We start from the raw sequence: 6,000 nt of genomic DNA, 5'->3' as shown, positions 1-6,000 counted from the left end.
CCATGATTCAGCAAGTATCTGGACACCTAAGAAAAGCCGGGGACAGACACTATGGTAACCAAGAAACACTCAACAACTGCATTGCTCAGGTTGGGACTTTTAAACAGATAATAAAAGACTTTCACTGCCTAGCTCATGGGGCTGTGGGATGGAGGCACAGAGAGAATGAGCCTGAGGACATGGGAGTGTACAGAGTCCTAGAAGTACCTGCCATCCTTGAGACAGAGGTTACCTGATCCAAGGCAACACACGGAACATTGACCTCTGGTGAACTGGCCCATAGAAGCCATTAGGGACCCTTGGTCACCACAGGATGGGGTTCATGGAAATAACAAAAAGACCACAAAGGACAAATATAACAGAAAAAATTGGGCATGAGAGCCGATACTTAATGCCCAGCTTATTAGGCCAGATAGAACTCTACTCACAAGTCAGCGAGGATGGCACCATCAGCTAAGTACTTGCTGTGAAAGCATGAAGATCTATTGAAGGATCTGGTCCTGTTTTGGTAATTGCTGATGCTGGCTAAAAAACACATGTAGATTTTTATAGTTTTTTTTTCCCTTACTTTACTTAACTTTTAATTTTTCTGTAATTAAGGGGTTGAGAATTAGTAAATGCGATTCTAGTTTGCTATTTCTGTGATTAAAACTATGACCAGAAACCTTTGGGGAGAAAAGAGTTTTAGGGGGCTTACACATCAAAATCACAGTTCATCATGGAGAAAAGTCACAGCAGAAACTCAAACAGAAGCAGAGGCAGGAATGATAGTAGAATGCTGCTTACTGACTTACTTCCCAAAGTTGGATCATTTCTTTCATTTACAATTCAGGACAGCCTGTCCAGAGATGGTAACACTGGGCTGCGATCTCCCACATCAATCCTTAATAAAGAAAATGTCCCATAGACACAACCCAAGTCCAATCTGATGGAGGCAATTCTGCCACCAAGGTTTCCTCTACCGAAAAAAATCTAGATAGTATCTTGTTGTCAAAAAATAACAAGTACAACATATATGGGAAACAGTGTCAGACTGAGTCTGAGACATAGAGAACACGCTGCTAAGCACAAAGGCATCTTCTATCTCTTTTCCTACTTACTTACTCTCTTTTCCTTCTTTCAGTGACTTTTTGCTCACAGTCATGGGTCAGCTCCTCTCTGGTACACCTAAGAATGAAGACATGGAAATTTAGAGTCCAGCTCCACTGAATAATTTAAGAATTATAAGCCAGAAAACAAAATCATTTCTGAGGATACCATCTGTTCAGTTGAGTTACACCTGAAAAGAGGAAACAATCAGGAAGCAATCTCTGTAATCAATGATGCATTAAAGAATATTGATAACGCACCAATAAATGTTGCTGTGACTGGAGAGTCTGGAGCAGGGAAGTCCAGCCTCATCAATGCCCTAAGAGGAGTTAAAGATGAAGAGAAAGATGCAGCTGAAGTTGGGGTAACAAAGAAAACCATGAAGATAATGCCACACAAACACACCAAAATTAAAATTTTGAGTTATGCCTAGCATTGGAACTCTGAAGTTTCCACCAAAATGTTACCTAGAAAAAGAAAAATTCAAGAAGTATGATTTTTTCATTATTGTCTCTTCAATATGACATACAATACACAAAGTAGATCTTGCCAAAGCAATCAGATTTATGAAAAAGAATTATTACTTTGTGAGAACCAAGATGGACCGTGATCTAGACGATGAGAAGAAGAACAAACCACGTACCATTAACAGAGAAAATACCATGGAGATGATTCGATGTCTCAACCTGAATGCCTGCAGAGACAACAACATTGGTGAACCTCAGATTTTCTTAATATCTAACCCAATTTGTCTATGAATTTCCAATCCTGATGGACACCCTGGTAAAGGATCTTTCTGCTGAAAAGCCACACAATTCCATTTTTTGCCTGCTAATGTTTCTGAGGCAGACATTGAAAGAAACTACAACTCTGCTAACTAGGGTCTCTGGTTGGAAGCCATGAAATATAAATTTTGCTCTACTGTTCCTGTAGTGGGCATCCTCAGGGAGAGTGATGTGGAGAAGCAGCAGAAGGCAAGTTAAACCACTATAGAGATTTCTTTGGAGTGGATATGAATCCCTGGAGTTCATGGCTAAGGAAGCCCAAGCGCCTGTTGAACAACTGAAGAAAAAAATTAAATCTCCTTATTTGTTGGAAACTGACAAAGAGGAAACATTAGGAGGAAAGCTTTTGAAGTATGTGAAGGAATTTGCCTCAGCTAATGGTGGGCTCCTGGCAACAGGGCTTTACCTTAGGAAAAGCTTGTATTTGCACTTTTACTTCCTTGACACAGTGACTGAAGATGCAAAAGTTCTCCTTGGAGAGGCATCTTCAAAAAACTAGCTCAAACTTGGCTCACCCACAGCTACTGACAATTACAAAACCAAACAGGTAATATTAGGAACTCATTAGATAAATACCTCCTCTTTTCTTTACATGAGCCAATTAACTGCCACCCTGGCAAAACCTGAGGATTAGGGTCATGGTTTTCAATATGTCAGAATCTGACAATACAACTCTACATACATGCTTGAATACACACACACACATACAGTGAGCTCTGTGTCACTTCTGTACTTCCTTCGAATGATTTTCTATTGCAACTTCAACCTCTCTGCAACTTGTATACAATTATTCCTTCCATTTTTTTGCATCTTGCCTTTATGTGTCCATTGTGTCTCAGAAGATACACACAAACACACACATGCAAATACAAACACACATGTGCACACACACCTGAGCATTACTTCTTATCCTCATTAAGCCTGTGTTAGAGAGTGATTAGCATGGTTTATAGACTCTTTCAACAGGAAGACTTTAAGACCAAAGTCAAAAGAAACCAGAACTGATCATAAGTTTGTTATTAACCAATAAGTTCCTACAATCATCAGCATCCTTTTAGAGACAATAAAGAACATCTATAATTCAGTACGAGGACCAGTGAGGAATCCTGAGTTCCCCATCTCTGTCATTACTTATCTGGGCTGTGATCATGAAGAATTTCTTTAATCAATATATGACACCATATAATAACACTTAATAAATTGTTGATTACAAAGAGTGTCTGCTGCTGGTATTTGACATTCCCAGTACACCCTTGATATGCTCCTGTTGATTGGTGGCAGTGTCTCTTTCTTTATTGAAACACTCACCTCCTGCTCCCAGGGCTATCATTTTGTTTTCCTCAAAACAAACTATGATAACTGGTGCAGCCACTAGGGTGATTCATGTGGATGCTCTCCACAAAGAGACAATAGATTTATCACATCAAACCTGCTATCCCAACCTGGGAATGTTCTCAAAGTATTGTATCTCCTACTAAGGCCTACTGGATCATCCATCATCTCTGCTCTATTCACAACAGGCAGGAAATGGAAACAGCCTAGATACCCATCAACTGATGAATAGATAACAAAAATGTGCATCTTCACAGAATGGAATATTACTCATCTGTGAAGCAAAATGAAACTATAAAATTCATGGCAATATGGATGGGGAGGGAAACAATCGCTCTGAGTGAGGTTCACAGGCAGAGCAAGATAAACATCATTTTATTCCTCTCTTTTGTGGATGTGAGCCTTCACTCTTCAGACATGGGTGCTGCATTTGGAATACCCAAAAAGCTATGGTGCCATGGAGTGGGACTTTAAAGAGAGAGGAGGGAGGACACTCTGGCAGAAAGGGTTAAAAGGGAATTATGGAACAGGAAGATTTAAGCTGGGTAGGAGAGGGAGTATAGAAGAAGGAGAGTCTTTCCAAAAGTCATATGGAAATCTAATACTGTAGAGGCTTCCAAAAATACACCTATACATATATATGAAAGGAGTTAAGATGGAGTCGGCCTTTACTGGGATTAAAAAAAAAATGCCCCTGTTAGATACCACAGAGTAACAAATAAAATGCCAAACCCAGAAATTAGCTAGAATTTTTGGAGTTGCTGATCAGTGAGGTCCCTGACCACTATGGGTTATTGTCAATTCTCTTGATTACCTTCCAGAACTTGACGGTAACACCCATATAGTGAAGACAACACATATTTGAGTTATAGAAGATGGAAAAATTAAGCTGACACTGAGCCAGAATCTTCATTCCTACTGGCCAGCTACACTACCCAGCTGTGAACTCTATGAGCCTCAGTAATGACTGGCCAGAGAAGACAGATCCACCAGTGTAATAGTGGCAAGAATGTCATCCGTGTAACCAACTGTGTACTCGTTAGATTTAATAGCTTCTCCACAAAATGAAACCCATATCTGGGAAAGAACTTAAGGCTGGACAAATCATAGACTCTAGGTGAGAATTACTATTACCATCCTGTTAAATGGACATAATTTTAAGCCAGCTCATAATGATTTATCATTATATCCATAGATTAAGGCATCTGTCAAATTTTATTTTGGATGTTCATATTTGCAGTAGGTGATAATAAATAGACCCACAACTGGACAAAAATGCAAAGAATAAGACACTGAGGAATATCCAGCCCTAAATAAAATATTATATATATAATATTTTTTGAGTTACTTTTTTTTAATTTTTCATCAATTACACTTTATTCATTCTGCATTCCCCCATAAGCCCCTCCCTCCTCCCCTCCCAATCCCACCCTCCCTCCTCCCTCTGCATGCATGCCACTCCCCAAGTCCACTGATAGGGGAGGTTCTCCTCTCCTTTCTGATCTTAGTCTATCTGTTCACATCAAAAGTGGCTGCATTGTCCTCTACTATGGCCTGGTAAGGCTGCTCCCCCCCCAGGGGGAGGTGAACAAAGAGCAGGCCAATCAAATTATGTCAGAGGCAGTCCCTCTTCACATTACTATGTAACCCAATTGGACTCTGAACTGCCCTGGGCTACATCTGTGCAGGGGTTCTGGGTTATCTCTATGAATAGTCCTTGGCTGGAGTATGAGTCTATGTTCACATTTTCTGGTTCTGTTGCTCTCCTTGTGAAGACCCTGTCCTCTCCAGCTCTTACTACTTCCCAGTTCTTACATAAAATTTCCTTCACTCTGCCCAACAGTTGCCCATCAGGCTCAGCATCTGCATTGATAATCTGCAGGGCAGAGGCTTTCAGAGGCCCTCTGTGGTAAGTTCCTAGGTTGTTTCCTGTATATTTTACACATAATATATATATTTCTACTTCCAAAGTCACAGGAGCAGATGTGGAAAGGGGGGTGAAAAGACTGTTAGAGCCAGAGTGGATGATTGCATGAAGTGATGTCTTCTGAACACAGCCGGGCAGCTGCATGCATAAACTCACAGTGATTTTGACATTTGTAAAATCTGTCACCCCTGAGCCAGACCAAATTCCTGCATTGACAGGGCACCTGACAATGATAAGGATTAAGGAACAGGAACCTACAACTGTGAAGAAGTACATTGTGTCTTGGGTGGTAATAAATTGGCATCAGCACAGGACCCAGAAAATGTGTTGTGTGACTTCAGTTCAGTCTGCATTTGTAGAGTCAGGGATCAGGAAAATTATCTTTCAAGAGTTGGTTTCCATGGGCTACATCTTGTGCAGGGGTTCTAGGTTATCTCCATGCATGGTATTTGGTTGGAGAATCAGTCTCTGGAAAGATCCATGTGTTCAAATTTTCTGGTTCTGTTGCTCTCCTTGTGGGGTTCCTGTCCTCTCCAGATCTTACTATTTCCCACTTCTTCAAAAGATTCCATGCACTCTGCCCAACAGTTGGCCATAAGTCTCAGCATCTGCTTTGATAGTATGCAGGGCAGACCCTTTCAGAGGCCCTCTGTGGCAGGTTCCTAGCTTGTTTCCTGTTTTCTTCTTCTTCTGATGTCCTTCCTCTTTGCCTTTCAGGATGGGGATTTAGCATTTTAGTCAGGGTCCTCCCTCTTGATTAGTTTCTTTAGATATACAGATTTTATAGGTTTATCCTACATTACCTGTCTATATGAATCTATATCAGTGGACTTGGGAAGGGGTATGCATGCAGAAAGGGGAGGGAGG

General features: G+C 40.8%; 1 pseudogene; it reads left to right on the top strand.

Annotated features, from left to right (window-relative positions):
• Nucleotides 1-1,132: 1,132 nt before the first annotated feature.
• LOC110542572 (interferon-inducible GTPase 1-like) lies at nt 1,133-3,090 on the top strand (annotated as a pseudogene).
• The last annotated feature ends 2,910 nt before the right edge of the window (nt 3,091-6,000 follow it).

The sequence above is a fragment of the Meriones unguiculatus genome, chromosome 2 (assembly GCF_030254825.1).
Source record: "Meriones unguiculatus strain TT.TT164.6M chromosome 2, Bangor_MerUng_6.1, whole genome shotgun sequence".
NCBI lineage: Eukaryota > Metazoa > Chordata > Mammalia > Rodentia > Muridae > Meriones > Meriones unguiculatus.
Note: the sequence above shows the minus strand (reverse complement) of the source record. Positions and strands in the feature narration are given on the sequence as shown.